Source organism: Drosophila busckii, chromosome 2R (genome assembly GCF_011750605.1).
Source record: "Drosophila busckii strain San Diego stock center, stock number 13000-0081.31 chromosome 2R, ASM1175060v1, whole genome shotgun sequence".
Classification (NCBI taxonomy): Eukaryota; Metazoa; Arthropoda; class Insecta; order Diptera; family Drosophilidae; genus Drosophila; species Drosophila busckii.
This window is the reverse complement of record NC_046605.1, coordinates 13,613,411-13,631,161: the sequence shown is the minus strand read 5'-3', so window position 1 is coordinate 13,631,161 and position 17,751 is coordinate 13,613,411.

The window sequence follows — 17,751 nt, the reverse complement described above, 5'->3', positions numbered from 1 at the left end:
TAAATTCAAATAAATATTCGCTTCAACTTTAACTTGTTAATTTCGCTGCATATTTGCCATATTTGATGGCTGTTTACTTGGCTAACTCAAATGGATGTTTGCTGCTCATAAAAGAAAGAAAAATTGAATGCTCCATCCACACGAGCTATGCATCTTGCTTACACAAACTATTACCTGTCTGTTTGCTATCTCTATCGCATATGCTAGCTGCGCTGCTCGCGCTTATCTTATCTCCTGCCTGACTATTGGATTAGGTCTAAGTCAATATAGTTTAACGGCGGGCAGGCCAACAAATTTCTTTTATTGCTCGCACAGTCAAGCGCATAAAATTCCAATATGCAACACAAGTTGGCGCTCGAGCTCTCACTCTCGCTCTGTCTGTCAGCAAACACACACAGGCAAACACGCTATCAACACACACATAGACAGGCAGACACATGGCCTTGTTGGCTTCGCAGGGCTGGCTGCATATGAGCTGGAGCCTCATAAATTTAGCACCCGCAATGGCAGTTGGCAGCTGCCAGCTGCTGCACCCGATTCCGTTTGCCAACAGCCAAGTGAACCAGGCAACAACGCTGCTGGGTCTGCTGAGTCTGCCGGGTTCGGGTCCGGGTCCGGGTCTGGGTCTGCCTGAGGCATCCTGGCCTGTTGGTGGTCGTTGGCTTCTAATGGCTTTGCTGGCTTCGTTTGTTTTTAGTGCAATTAATGAGGCTGCCTGTCGTCGTGCGTTATCAACAGGTGTTGAATTTCAATTTCTAGTTTATTGCTTATTAGTCCAGCGCGTTGCACTGCTATTCTATTGCTATCTCCCTCAGTTGCTCTCACTCGCACGCACTATTAATTGCTCTATCTTGGCAGCAATAACTGCGAGCAGAGCTTTAACTTTAACTCAATCTACACTGCAATAACATGAGTGAATAAATGCTAATAAAAAAGAATGGCAAACGAAAGTTTAAATAAAAAAGTCAATCCCATTTAGAGCTTCCAATTATAAACATAACTGAACGCTAGGCAAAAGTAAAGTAGCAGCTAAAAATGTGCAAAACTGAATTTGTGTGTAATTAAAAAAAAATGCATAAACAGAAAAATTTAAATTAATTGGCAAAGAGCGTATACTTATTATATTATAGTAAACTTATCGATCTTTCGCTTAAGGAATTTGATAAACATTTATTTATTTGTAATATGTATTTTAAATAATATTTAGATTTGAGAGTGCAATACATAAAATATATTTAAATAACTTGTAATATATAAAATAAAAAGTTTGTTTTGGAAAGTTAATAAAATAATAATAAAAAAAGAAGATTTCTTTAATACAAAATTCATTTGAATAGTTGATTAAAATAATACATAATAATCCAATATTTGATAGCTCGATTTTAAAATATATTAACACTATAAAAAGCTAATCTAATCTTTTAGTAAGTTATGAAATAAATGTAGATAAAATGTTCAACAATAGGCTTAAGCTAAATTTGCTGGCATTAACTACGTTTGATGGCTTGAAATTAATTAAACTTAAAGCAATAAAAAATGTTTTGACGACAGCAAAAGTGAGCATATAAATTAACCGATCTGTATTATGGAATTTAATCTTTGCTTGTGAACTAATTAAATGCTTATCTTGTTTACGTTCGGCTGTAACACAAGCTACGTGTGTTCTTACTTTTTTGCAGTTTAAATGAAATGAAATTTGGTTGTGCTGCCCAAGTAATTTTATAGCCAACACACACACACACACACACACACAGAGAGACGTTGGGTGTGTGGGTGTGCAGGGCCAGGGACATTAATTAAAGCTGACGTCTAGGTGTTAGCACTGACCTGTTACGACAATATATCACAATGATCAATCACGCACTGTAGCCACAGCCAGAGGGCCGAAAGGCAACAGGACACGCACACACACAGACACAGACGGACGCATACAGATGCAGACACAACTACACTGAATAGATAGAGACGTTTCGCTGGCAGACATGCTGATGGAAATTGTAGCTGTGAAGACGGCACGCAAATTGCTGCCGGCAGTGTCCATGTCCAGGTTCGTGTCTGCAGACGCTTGGCAAGCTCAGCTTGAGCTGCCTTGGCTTACTCAGCTTGTGGCTCATTTTTTTTTTTGAGGGGCAATTCAATTTGCTAGCTTGATTTGTTTGGCCAACGGGGTTTGGCTGTCATTTGGGCACGTTTTAGCTTTTTGAACTCACTCACACACACGCGCGCGCACACACACACACACATAAAGTAAATTTTTGCTGCCATATGTTAGCGCTTGTCAGGCACCGCCCCATCCCACCCCCCAACCCCCATACACATATATTTTATGAGCGATAAGTTAGCGCTAAATAATGTCACATTTAATATTTAATATTGATAAAAGCCTCAGCTTAATCATAATACTAACGGCGTCTGTACTTACCGCAGCCGCAGGAGTGCCTGCCATATGGTGTGGCATTCAACGCGTTTGAACGCGACTTCCAGGCGCCGCAAAGTAGGCAACAAAAATGTAATAACTTGTTAATTGCTCTACTCAGTTGTAAACAATTTTTATTTTTTACATATACAGTTATATATATATTTTTGTATATTTATTTACTTTCGCTTAACGCACTTGAACTGCACCAGCGATTTGTTAAGAGCAAATTGACCAACTCGTCGCTTGGCGTTGTAAATGTTTATGCACAATTTGTTTAGCTGTGTGGCCAACGGCGCTGCCACAACCGTTGCCAGTCAGACTGTGACTGTTATGAAGCTTGATAATTTATCGGGCAGCAAGTCTAGTCAGTGGCATGCTGCGCTGCCTGCTGCTGACGTCGCTGCAGACGCCGCGGCCCGCGTTGACATCCACACACACACCCCCCTGCCCCCTAGGCTGACTTCAACGGGCTGGGGGAAGCGTCTTTCATGCCACGTAGCTATGGCAACTTGGGCGCGTCCTACCCCTGCTGCCTTCACCCCCAGCACCACCAGCAGAGTGGCGACGCAACAGTTTTCTAAAGGGATGAAATAAACGTTCACATTGACGTTGGCGTCGCTGCCGCCGCCGACGACGTTTGGCATCCACAACGGCAACCAGTTGCAATTTTTGTTGTTGTTGTTGTTGTTGCCATTGCAGCAGTGTGTGTGCGCCACCCACCTGTAGTCAAGCATACACGGCGTATACGTATTCATATTTTTGTGGATTGCATGCTGGCTTAGCGCTGTTGTTATTGCCCGACGCGGCAGTGCGCCGGCGCCGGCGTCAACTGCCAACAAGTGAAGCAACAAGCAGCAGAGGCAGCCCTCAGGCCAACGCGTCAGTGCGACAGAGCGCGCAATAGCGAGTGCGAGAGAGCGGGCAGCATAAAAGAGCGCGCGCTCACGCACACACACGCAATCTGCGTGTGAAAGAGCAAGCAACAGTTTATGCCTGTGTGTGTGTGTGTGTGTGCGTCTGTGGTCGCCGCACATTAGCAACAGCAGCAACAACAACAACAACAGCAATATGCACAGTTGCCTTTTAATATATTTTTTTTTTTTATAATTTGTTAAAAAATGTTTTTGTTTTATTTTCATTTTTATTGCTTGGAGTTTTTTGCGCTGTCGTCTACTTATTATTATGCTTAATTTTTAGCGAGTCGGCATGAAAGAAAACAACAGCAACAGCAACAGGAATTGTTGGCAGCCCAGCAACCACTGCTGGCATTTAAAGTAAAGCAGGCACTTGGCTTTCTCACACACACACACAAAGCGCGCACACACACACACACACAGAGAGAGACACATGTTGGCCATATGTGATGGCATTTATTGGCATTGAGGCAGGAAGCAAACAAGCAAAAAGTAACAAGTATGTGCTCTCATATGTTTTTGCTTTTACTTAGCTGCGGCTAGCAGCAGCAACAAAAACAACAACAAGGACAAACGCTGGCGCCGGCTACAACATCGGTTGACATCGACAATGTTGTTGTCGTGGTGTGGGGCATGGGCGTGGGCGTGGGCGCAGGACAAGCAGACGCTCAAAAGTCAATTGTTTGCGCCTGCACAAGGAGTCTGGCGTAACTTTCCCAAATATATACGACAGCATGCAACTGTTAAAGAGTATTTGTATATGTGTGTAGCTGTATGTGTGTGTGTGTGTGTGTGTGTGTGTTGTTGACTGATATATGAGTACGTGATTGTGGTTGTGTGTGTCTCTTGCTAAACTTGTTGCTGACGCTACTTGAGCTCGCAGCCAACTTGCAGTCGAAGTTCAAATTTACACAAGTTTATGACTCTCTCTCCCTTTGTGTGTGTGTGTGTGTCTGCTTGCAACTTAAAGTTTGGCAATTGTGCAGCTAAATTGACAAATATTTGTCACATAATCGTCAAGGCTATCAACAAACTTAAAAGCTTCAGTCTTGACTGCAATCTTTCAACTCAAGCCTGCATTATTAACCACAATTTTAATAGTTCTTAAGTAGCATTCAACTCAGCAGCTTATGCTGAAATGTTGTACAACAAATTGTGGCAAACTTCATTACGTCATGGCAAACGCAGCATTAAGTTTTGGGGTTTACTTTATTAAATATTTTAAAACAGTTAAGCAACATCAAATATTCAAATAAATGAATAAGATAAACAGATTCTAAAAAAAAACTACGCTAATTTATTGCATTATTTATTTACTTAAATATTGTAATTTCAACTGGTTGGCATAGCTTTTATATTTATATAAAGAAATAAAAGCAATGTAGTCAATTTTTATTGTAAATAAATTTGCTTGCTCGGATTTTTTTAGTTAGCTAAGCGCTTAATCTACAAATGCTGAAAGTGGAGTATGCAAGTCTGTTATCGAAAAAAATTGAGTTGGAATACGTTATGGGATTTTCTGGTCACCAAAAAACGGAAAAACTATTATATTGTGATTTATGGTATAGTATATTTTTTTTATTATAAGCTCACTCTATTAACGGATTTTATTACTATTAAAAAGCGTTTCTGCTTAGCATTCATTTAGCAAACTAAAATAAAACTTTTATATCTTGAGAATACAAACGAATATCTATTTGTGATTTTTTTAAATTTAAAACATTTTACATTGGTTGCTGGTACAAACATATCTATGTATGTATGTTTCGAAGTTCATGCTTATTGTTAAAAGACAACGCTCATGCAGATCTTGTCAAATAGGCTGATCTATCCTTTCCTCGTTGTTGCAAATTTACGGCCACACTGAGCCTTATGCATATTAACATGTCAATATATTAAGAAGTATAAACTGCTCTACATTTAGTCATTTTAATTTAAATTAAATTGTGTAGAGTGGATTTCACTAATCACTAATATAATCACATGTATAATCCGACTATTATCTAACAAATGAAAATGTTATAAAATAAGCTTACTAGAATGAGTTGATAAATCAACACTAGTTAATATCATTATTATGCTTTTAATTTATTTTAAATTATAATCAGCTTATTTAACTGCAGTACTATACAAACTTATGCACATTTTCAAAATATTTAACTACAAATACATATAGTACAAAGTCTTGCAACTTAAAGTTGCACCAACCAACCATCTAACTGTAATTTCAACGAAAACAAATCACAATATGTGCTAAACTAACAGATAAAACCATTACTACTATATATATGTGGGAACTACTTACTTACTAGCTTTTGTCTCGCTCGCGGATTTGGTGAACTCTACTCAACTTTATTTTTACTATTTTATTAGCTGCAGTGGAGTAGCGCACAAGCATATCAAAATCTATTTGCATACAAGAGCGGTCGCGTATATATGTATGTGTGTGTGTGGCAAGTGGCAGCCAAGTGCCGCGAAGTGTCTCATATGAGAAATTGAATTGTCGCTCATCTGTGCACTTTGCTGGCGGAAATAAACTTGTTGCCTCTTGCCGATGTCAGCAGCATGGTTAATGTTGCTGTTGTTGTTGTTGTTGTTGTTGTTGTTGTTGTTGCGAGGATGTGGCTGTGAATGTCGCGAAGAGGCAGACAAGCCAAAAACCATAGACAGACAATGACTGTCAGTCAGTTAGACAGACAGACAGACAAACAGACAGTCCATGGAGTTGGACAAACAATTGTGCAGAGAGCGTTGAGTATATCTACAGTTGATTGTTGATTGTGTCTGTTGTTCTTGTTGCTGTGTGTTTGGCCTACTTTCGTTGGCAGGCCGCAAAGCCGTTTGGGCCTGGCCACAAACACATCTATATAGACACACACACACAGAGAGAGAGAGACACTCACACCCATACAGCTGCAGACGCAGACAGCTGGCAACAGCTGTTGATTTGAAAATTCAGTGTCTGGCTTTTGCAGCAGCAGCAACGGCAACAGCAACAGCAATATGCAGCAATAATAGCGTCGACGCCGTATAATATACCACACACATTAAGCATACGCACACATTACGTATACGCAGCGCATGGCTTGGTGAGTCTGCGGCAATGTAACGATTGTATATTGGCAATGCATGCGAGAGGCGCAGAGCGTCGGGGGTGCCAATGCCAACTGGCTGAATGGCTTTCTGGCTGACTAGCTGCCTGGCTGGCTGTTGTGGCAATGCCATTTGCATCTTTTACGGCCGCTGTGATTCGATTGCAACAAACAATTTTAACGGGCAATGGGAAGCGCAACGCAGCGCAGAGACACAATAAGCATATAACAATGACATAAAAGCCAAGAACATGCAACCTTTGCAAACTTTAACCTCTCTCTCTCTGTCACTCTTTCTCTCTCTCTCTTTCATACGCTTGCTTCGCTCTCTGGCTGCTCATTGTAATGCTGTCGCAACGGGCGCATAAAAACGTAGGAAATTGTAAATGAAACGCACTTGAAATGCTGCTTGCAAGAGTCTGCAACGTGAAGCAGTCAGCAGTCGTCTCAAACTGGGCGTATCCGCATGCTGCGTCATGGACACACACACACACACGCATATACATAGCCACCCGCCCTCGCTCGCACTTGGATTGAGTTACAGTTACATTCACGAGCCGGATGCGGATGCGGCGGCAGTCAGCAAAAGGCGCTTTGTGGCAACATATGGAGAGTGTGCTTTAAGTGCAATTGTATATCCTTCCTAAGGTTTTTGTGGTATGTGTCTGTGTGCCTGTGTCTCTGTGTGCGTGTGTGCGTATGTGTGCGGCACACATAAATAATACAAGCACATGAGTTTACCCTAACCAACACGCTGTGCCTGGCATGTGAGTCTGACTTAGGTTACACCACACTGACACTCACACTCACACATGCTTAGAAATCGTAGCTGCAACACCCTTTCATGTAATTATTTATGTAATTGTCATCCGAACTTCATAAGATTTCATTTAATGGGCCATATACCAAATATAAATTGGCTTTTCTTGATTTATTTCACCAAGCTTCAGCATGCAGTCGCGGCGCCGCCAGCATTTGTCTAACTGTCACACGCCATTTTACACCCACACACACACACAAACGCACACACCCACACACACAGCAGCTGGTTTCTGGTTGAAAGTGCTGCAGCTTCGTCACTTGCTCTGACCGCAAATCGAATTACACATGCAAATCACTTGGTTTTGGTCACCCAAATGCCCAAGCGTTCCATCGTTCGTTCGTTGTACGTTGGCGAGTAGTTCTCTGTTCTTCCTTTTGGTGCTTACACACTTGTCACCGGATGTGGCTAGCTGATTGTCCGCTGCCATAATGGACAATTTAAAGCAATTACACAGACATGTCCTGTCTACGAAGCAATATGGATTGTGACACTTTCGCTTGCTAAGCGCTCGAAATCGAATTACAGACAAACTCTCTGCAATTCAAAACCTTTTTGTCGCTGATTGACAGTTTAACTCTAATCCATCATTCGAAAGCAACGAAATGCACGCTAGATTGGTTTCAAACTAATTGTTAATATGCGCAAGCAGGTCTCGAAAATCCCACACAAGACAATGGAATGTGCTGTACAAAAAAATTCTCAGACATATGAATTATTTATTAGCGCATAAAAATTGCATAAATAGTTTCGCGCTTGTTCTCAAACAAAAAATATATTTTGTCTGCAAACGTTTTTTTGCAGCTTGTCTAGATCTTTAATGTTGAACAGCTGCCTAACAGCATTGTAGCTGCTCATTAGTCGCTGTAAGCTAACAGACAGTTTAAGTGCAACTCGTCTAGATCTTTAATGTTAAACAGCTGCCTAACAGCATTGTAGTTGCTCTTAAGTCGCTGTAAGCTAACAGACAGTTTAAATGCAGTTGCTGCACATATGTTATGTTACTGTTAAGCAGCTGCAAACAAACAGTTTGTTAACTTAATTAGTGCATTTGTCTGCAATGAATGCAAATGTAAATTTACAAAATAATTGTATCTAATTTATCAAATATCTATTGATTTTACTTACGCTTTGTCAACATCTTTGAAAGGACATGTCAACTTCTAGTTGGCAAGCATTCAACGTTTGTTTGTAGATTTAGATAATATTGTCGTAAGCACTGTTGCATCTTAATTATAACTATTCAACAAATGACCTAAAAATAAACACAATTGACAACAATATTGTGACGCGATCGCGATAAGGTTGTGTGCACCACCCGCTGCTGTGACTAACGCACCCACATGTGACATATAAACACATGCTCACACATACATAAGCACGTGCATATACATATACATATATGTGCTTGTTTGTATGTGTGTATGTTTGCTGTCGCACGTTTCGCAGTTAATTTATATTCATAAGTCAAATTGGTGTACAATTACCGCCCGATTATGAAAACGAGCAGCAGCGGGCGGTCCCCAAGCCCAACAGCCAAACGTTTGTCAATTCCTCCCTCCATCCACAGCACACCACTTGGCTTGGCTTGGCTGTACACGCATCCCTTATTTCAGCTGCAGCTCTGGCGCTGAGCAGGGTCGACGCTTAGTTTTGTAACTGGGTCGCTCGGGTGGGGGGCAGCACTCTCCATATGGAGCAAAGTTGTTGTTGCTATTGCTCTTGCTATTTTTTAATACAGCGACAAGTTAAAACAACAACAGCAGCGGCAGCAGCAGCAATAATAACGAGCTGAGCCACCCCCTGTCTAGCATATTTTCTTTTAGCTGCCCGCCGAGCTATCTCCCCAAGGATCAGCCAAGGCAAAAGCAGCGCGTTGCTATAGCAGAGTGTGGGTGGGAGGCCGTGACTCTGTGTGTGGCTGTAGTGGGAACTACATAGAGCTCAAAGCTCGCCGAGTAAGTAGTTGATGAGCCTGGCGCCTCATTGTTGTTGCTGTTGCTGTTGTGGCTGTTGCCTGTTGCTGTTGTCGTGTCAGGACATGTCACCTACACACAGCCACATGTAGTCACAGCTTTAGTAGAAGGAGCGAAAGCTTCAGCTCCAGCGCAAGCGAGACAGAGCAGCAGGAGTCACACAGTTTGCCTGGCGGCGGCGCTGGCTTGGGCGGCATTAACGAGCCCGAACGAAAGTCCTGGACAAGTTTTGCTTTAGCTACAGCAGCTTTCCAGCTGCTGCCTTATAGCCATAGCCATAGCCATTGCCATTGCCATTGCAGCTAAGCCGTCATCTTGTCATCGTCATGAAAATCTGTGAAGTCAGCCACAATTTTTTGGCGCCAGTCTGCTTAGCAGCCAGCTGTGCGTGTAGATGCGTGAACGAGAATTTCTATGAGCATAACAACCCTCCCACCCAACAGCAACATCCACTCTCTATCCACTACATTGGGGTTAGCCTGACAGGCTAGTAGTCCTCACTCGCTGGCTGGCTGGCTGGCTGACTGGCGGACTGGCTGCGGCGATTGACAGGCGAGCGCGTGAGGCGCGGCAGGGCATTGAAGGCTAAAAATCATTCCGCAATGCTTCATTTTAATTTAGCCACAGCCAGGGCGCTCACAGCGTAGACTCAGCATTTGCTTAAACGTATTCAAAGCGCGTGTACGACGTCAACGGCAAAATACCTCACGCCCTTCCGCCCGCAGTCCCTGCGCGGCAAATGGCATGCGGCTTTAGTTTTAATTTAGTTATTGTTGCCACTTCAATTGCTTGCAGCGACGGCGGCGGCGGCGGCAGCAGCAGCAGCAGTGGCGACGGCGGCAACATGATTCTTGCTTAGACTGTACGCTCTGTCCATATTGCTAGAGTTTGGAGTTAACGTTAACTCGCTTTGCTGGCGAATTAAATCTCGCAAGTTTTATGGCAAAAGCGTCCTTTGGGCTTTGCGCTCGCTGACTTTTTCGATTTCAAAAATCAAAATGAGGTCATAGACGGTGCGGCGCACGCTTGCCATATGGGAAATGTGTCTTGTTTGCCTTTGAAATCGCAGTCCAGAGTCGCCGCTGGGAGCAACAGCAGCAACAGCAGCAGCGGCAACAACAACAAACAGCAACAAGTTTGGTTTTGCTGTGCGCTGAAAAGTAGGCAACACTTTTTCGTGCTCGTTGTTATGCTTTGCTGCTTACAAACAAAATAAGGTGGCAAAGGTATTAAGAATGCGTTGCCAAGTCCAACTCTTGGAAAAAATGATTGTTGCTAAATTTGAACAAATTCTTAGAAGCGCATAATTGCAGCTTGCGTAAGTTAGACAGGCGCTCAGTCTAAAAGTTTATTTATATCGCAGAAGTTGCGAAATCATTACAAATGGCACAGTATTTACTTATTTATATAAGTTATGCCAACATTTATGTATTTTTTTAAATGCAGCACCATTAGTTTGCTGGCTTTTCCTCATGAGCGCTTAAAGTATGCATAACTTTGTAGCTTATTTTTACGGCTATTATATTATAATGTTTTTTTTACATTATTTTTACTTTTTTTTTAGAATTAAATATGTATAACAAGCAAGTTCCATTAGTCTGCGCGCGGATTGAGAACTTTAGCTTTTGGCTTATAGCTTACAGTTAACAATTTTCCATGTTTCCATTTGGTTGGGCGCTGAGGCTTTAGCCCAAGCTAATGATACACGTTCCCTAGAAATAATAGAGTGCAGAAAAAGCAAAAACACGCATAACGCCACTACAATTAATTTTTGGAGCACACTTTAGACTGCCACCCACTCATCGCCTCATCAGCTCAGCCCACCCGCTAGCAGCGAAAGTCAAAGCACTTCAGTTGATGTTTAAGCCAAGTTAAGTCGCTGGCTGCCACTTCTTGATGTTACCTAGCAGCTGACAGCAAGCAGAGCGCAGCATTTACAAATTAGCCTGCGATGCTGCTCTTAGTGGTGCTCTTACTGTTGCTGTGTGGTGAGGCGGTGCGGCGGTGCTGTTTGGTAGTTGGCCTCAAAAGCCAAACAATTAGCTGAAGTGGCTTAGCAGCGGGCGTCTGATTGAAATTAAGTGCAATTCAAATGGCGACACGAAACGTATGCAATAAAAGCAATTTACCTAAAGCCGATACACCCAGCGCCAGCGTCAACCCCTAGCCAAACATCAGCCCCTCCATCCACACACACACACACACCCACTCACAATAACAGAGTGCTGCGCCCCACTCCGCGCCATCAACAATTTTCTTTGCATTCGACTACAAAGCGAACTGTTTTTCTTTTTCGTTTCTACTTTACTCAGTTCCTTTTATTTTTGGTTGTTGTTGCTGCTGCTGCTGCTGCTTTTGCTATTTCCATTGCTGTTTTGTTTGTCTGAGCAGCGGCCTTAGCTTATATCGCAGCAGGTTGCCAATGTTGTCTATTGTGCTCCACTCCGTGCTCCGGTCCGTCTTTTTTTTTTAATGCGTCTTTCTATTGCCTCTCAGTCGGTATCTGTTTGCTTTACTCCACTCGCCTATAATTGATTTGTGCCTGGCAGCAAGTTCAGCTCGATTTTTGCTCAATTGAATGGAAACTCAAATGTACATATGTCCAGGCTCTGCACTCCCCACTCTCCACTCTCTCGACTCTCGTCCTGTTGCTTACAAATCATTGGCTTTTGCATTTAGTACTTGTCAAGCATTTCGAATATTTTATTTCCATCTAATAACGCCAACTGCTTTACCTTGCATTGCTGTTGCCTGCCGCTTTTAATATCTGGCTGCCTTTTGTGTCCAGCAGTGAGTCCTTCCTATGCTATTGTCCTTTGTCTCTCCTGCTATTCGCTGGCATTTGTCACGTTGCAGGTTTTTGGTTTTTGTCAACGTTTGTTTTGTTATTAATCTCAATTTGCCTGCCCCACTCGCTCCGCTTTCTCTCTCTCTCTCTATGGTGTTCTCTGTCTCTCACTCTGGATCTCTCCTTCTTTGCCTTGTGCTTAAATCCTGCATTTTGCATCCTCTGTGTGAATGTTTACCTTGACGCCGAGCACGAAGCAAAGAGCACGGCCAATGTGTGGCAAATGAAAGTTTACTGTCGGGGCACAGGACATAACTGTATCTGCATATCCATGAGATACTCGTTGCTGCCATTTAGTTACACTTTAATCCCACATTGGTGTGTAAGCTCTGGGCCACAGACAGAGCTAAGACGATTATACGGCTGATATATAATTGAAAATGTATGAATTATTTAAAGTGCAAGCTGCAGCCAAGTCGAGGCAGACAAATGAAAACGAATCTTTTTTAAACTGCAGACAAGCAAAAACTCGGAAGCAAACAATTTGCTCCTTTTATGCGGTTAGAATGTTGGAATTTATTTATTGGTAAACGAAAAACTGTACGTATATTGAAAGCTAATTAAAGCAATAAAATGCTTTCAATGCTTCAAACTTAAGTTTGTTGTAATCTGCATCTGGAAAGGGAAAATTAGCAGTGCAAATATTATGAGATAATTGAATGAAGCTGAACTGAAACTTCAAAATTAATTTGATTAGGCGTCAGTAGCATGACGATGAGCTAAAGGGTTTGTTTAATTATAAATATAATAATTTTGTCCATATTTCAGAATCGGTCCAACAAGAGATATATAAATTTGTTTGGCATTTACTATAAGTCTAAGGCATTTACTATATATACTTAGTATACAGAGATAAAGTTTAGCGAATAAAGTTTTGGTCTAATAATCCGACAAATGAATATGAAACTAATTCTATATCTGAAATTATTGCAATACTCGTGCTATTAAATCGATTCGAATTGCAAGTACGACCAATAAGCTAAAATACATTTTGAATTTGTCTATTACCGCAAGCAATTATATTAAGTCTTTCCAGCTGGCGCAGCAAGCGGTGGGCGGACATTTGGCAGCTGGGAGGCGTGACTGCCGCTTGAAAAGAAAACCAGCAATAAGAGCAATACGAAAATATTCAACAATTATTGGTACGTGTGGGTTGCATTTAGAATAAACGCGGCTCGTGCTTGTAAGCCAACTGGCAAGCCTGGCTGGAGGCTGGGCAGCTGTCTGCGATCAGCAGCAGTCTAATGTGGTCTGGATGGCACGGCAGGCAGGCAGGCTAAAGATATGAGAGCGACGCTGTTGTGACAATACAAATAAAATGAAATAGGCGTGGCAGTGCCAAAAGCAACAGCAACAACAAATTTAGCTGCTGCTGCTGTTGCTGTCTGATGGGCAACTGCGAATGGTAAAAACAATGTGCAGTGAAACTGAAATTGGCCAATTTTTTTGTGCTGTAAATATTTTCACAAAGCACAAAAGCTGAAATCCCATTTACGCTAGGTGCGATTGAGCTGTGTGTTTGTGTTGGCGTGGGTGGGTGGGGGAGTATCCAAAGCGATAGATAGACAGAGAAGGAGCGAAATAGAGAGAATGAGAGGCAGAAGCTTTTGGGTCTGTAGTTATAGCCAGTGGTCATAGAGATTGTAAGCCAGACACTGGACACTGGATTTTTGTTTTTGTGCCTTTCGACTGTGTGTGCGTGCGTGTGTGTGTGTGTGTGTATCAAGGCTGAGCCGCTGGACTCAATTGTATATAACAGAGATTTTCATTTGTTGCCGCTTGGCACGCACGCCATAAGTGATTTATTAAGCACACACACACACATACAGATAGATACATAGTCATACATACACATTCATATATGCAGGACAGTTTCTATTTGATGCTTTTACTTCAGTTGCTGTAACACTATAAGTTAATTATATGCGAAGCATTTTGGGCTTTTGGTAACATGAAACGCTGCATAGAGCACTGGCTGCTGGGCTGGGCAAAAATTAGAACAAAAAGCCAAAGTTAAATTCGGCGCATAATGGAGCGATAATGAGTGTTATGGCAACGCGCACTCCAACGAAAGGAAAAAGGATATGCGTCTCCAGCAGCAGCAGCTGTTGCCCAATGATAAAAGCAACAAGTAACACACACACACAAGCCCAAACACAAACAGCACAAAGCACATAAACTACAGCAAGTGTTGCTCAGGCGTCTAAGTAAATTATAATATATTCGAGACCAGCACACAAATTATGAGTAATGTCTACATCAGCATAATGAGCATGCTAAGCAGCAACAATAACAATCTGCACACAATTGACTTTGGCTATACAATATGTTTATGTATTTAGTTCTGAGTACTGCCAAACATGTTATCTCTACAATTTGATTCACAAGAATTCATTAAAAATGGTATTTATGATTTAAATTTAAATTTAAGATGATTTACATTGGATTAAATCACAGCTGTTACATTTCAATACAATAATATGCAGAATATAATCGTACGAATTTTACATAAATAATCGAAATACTTCAAATAATCATTAATTAATTAATTATTTGTAATCGAAATTGAGCAAAAACAATTGTAGCTTTTGGTTCATTCATAGTTAAAAAAATATATTTAAGTAGGAGCTAAAAGCTCACTCCAAATAGAATTTGGTCTAAAGGCTAGCTCAGCTATCAAATAGAGTTCATTGTGTAAAACAATATAAAACTACATGAACAAAAACCTATTTACGTTATCACTCATATGCAGCAATATAAATAAAAATATTAAAAAGTATTTACAACTGCGCAATGGTCGGGCTTGTAATTAATACTTCTAGATGTGCTATCGCTATGAAACTTTCACCACAGTCATAGAAAAATATTAAAAATATAATATATAATTAAAAATTTAACCGGGTCGTACCACTATACACTATACCTTCCATAGAAACGATTGCCTCAGTGGTGGCGCTTTCATGAGAGAGCAGCCACTTCTTTTGGTTCTTGTGTTCAGTCGACTGATTAGATTTAGCCAATTTGATAAGCAATGGAAAATTTAATGATGAAGATTTGCTTTAAGCTAGATTTGATAGTTTTTGAACAATCATTGAAAAAAGTTATTTGAATAAACAGCCAAGTAATATGAAAATTGCAGAAGAATTCAGGAAAATTATATTAAAAATGTAAAGGAAAATATTGCTAATGTTTTGCGTCGTGATTTGGATTATTAATTAATTTTCAAAGGAATTTAGAGATTTTTATTTTTAGACCGTGTGCTTCAATCAAAGTAAAATAAATAAATATTGTGTCATTCTTAGAATAGTTATGTCGCAAATAAACTTCCATGTAATTTTCTGTCGGAAAAAAGCAATTGAAATTTTTACTTCGCCAACACAACACTTTGCTACTCTCTCAATTACCTTGTGTGGGCAATTGAAGCACTTTGTACACTTGCCCCACATGCTTGACCAACAAGTTACAGGTAATTTTCTATGCTCAAAGCAGCAACATTTTGATGCAACAAACTTCGCACGCCCACTGGCTAATTGTGTGTGTGAGTGGGTGGCTGTGTGTGCCTAAGTAGCTGGTGACTTTTTAATTGCGCTGCATAAGCGTATTACATGAAAATTCTGTAAAGTGGCTACAAATGCTTTTGCAGTTAGTACAACGACAACGACAACATTCAAATGCAAACAATTGGCCAAGGTAAAAGTTTTGCTTTGCAGCTGCTGCTGTTATGCGCAGACAATCAGCACTCACACACACAAAGACACGCACACAGACTCACCTGCATGCCGCCCCCAGCCTCCAGTTTTCGCCTGCGTCTGCATTAAAGGTAATGGCAATACTTAAAGCGCTGCGTTACCTTCAGAGCATTGGCAACACATGAATGGATGGATGGATGGATACATATGTAAGGTATACTTTATTAGTGTGTATACATATGTTAGGTGTTGTTGTGTTTCGTTTGGGTTTCCTGGAAAATGTCATGAAAGCTGTACAGAGAATGCCAGAGCCAAAGCCAAACAATACAATTTGTTACCAATTAAATGACTGCATTACATAATAATAATAATAACAACAGCCACTGTGGAATGAGAGCAGTAGCAACAATAACAGCGTAAACAATAAAAGTGCCTTAATTGACTGCGCCGGACTAGCAGATACCCTGCTGCGCGCTAAAGTCGCTAAGCCCCAATGAAATACGTCGCAAGAAACAAAAAAATAAAAAGGCTGCCAATAAATTATACGGGAAATAACAACAACAACAATAAAAAATCAACAATTGTAATCTTTAATAAAATGTACAGTGTTATTTCCTTTTTATTGACATATGTCCTAAAGAAAATTAATAAATAAAATAAGAAATAAAATGTTTGAAGTCTTTTTCATAATATACTGTTAATTAGTTTGGACTTTCTTAGGAGATTTAAAATAGTTGCCAAAGCTTTTTTTTAACCAGCTCCGTCTTATCTATATACAATATGTAGACGTGCTGATTACTTTGTTTTCGTAAAAAAGAATTTATTTAATTTTCTTTTTTGCTTTCTTATTAATTGCAAAACTCAGTGAACAAGGATTAGAGTCGAGGCAAGCAGTCACTAAGTATACAGTTAATACACCCAATTAAAACAGGAATTCTTACAGGGTATATAAACTGGCAAGCTTGGCACTTCACCCCCTCAAGAGCTGAATTTGAGTGACAGACAAGAGAACTTGCTTTCGTTGTTGTTGCCATTACGCCTGGCGTCAGTGAAGTCTTGCAAGTGTGTGTGTGTATGTGTGTGTGTGTGTGGAGTACGTAAGCATGCCCGCAGCCTGGCATTGGCATTCGCATCCACATCCAGCATATTGGTTGTCAAAGTAACGGAATCAATAGCATGAACGTACCCCAAGCCCAAGAACGGAGCACACCCAATGTCTTTATTAGAAGGTGAGCCAAAGCAATATTTTTATTATGTACTTCATTAAGTCAATGTTTTTGATTTTGATTTGATGCTCCAGCTGACCCCAGTAGTAGTAGTAGTAGTAGTGGTGGTGGGGGTTGGGGGTGGGTTGGGTTGGGGCGTACGTATGGGATAAGTTAATAAATTGAATTCATTATGCATTCAGTAGCTGACGCACGAATTCTCTGAACAATTAAAAATCAAACGCGCTGTAATTTATATCAAAATATATATATAAATGTTTATTTAGTTATTGTTTATATGTATATACCATATGCGTATGTATTAGTTGCATGTATTGCAATTTAATTTGCCACAAATTGCAGGCAATTTATTAGTATTTGTATTATTTTTGTTATTGACTTTACGCTTACAAAAACACAATGTCCTTCAATAACAGGCTATGTGCATGTATGTGTGTGTGTGTAGTTTCTATAACTAATTGCTGTTTGTTCAAATCATTTTACACAATTATAATTAAATGTGTATTACGTGTGTATACAATTATTTATTATTTGCTGTTCAGTTCCGCTAGGCAACAATATTTGTTTGGTTAGATATCAAAACAATATAGTTCGTGCTATATATAGTTTACTTTAAGTACTTACTTGTGTTGGTGTTTGTGTGTGTGTGTGTTCAACAAAAGATTAAATAGGACTTTCGAAATGAAAACATAAATATTTATCTTTGGCATTTTTTATTCAAAATAAATGTATACCGTTATTGTTTGTTTGCTTGTTCTGGTTACAAA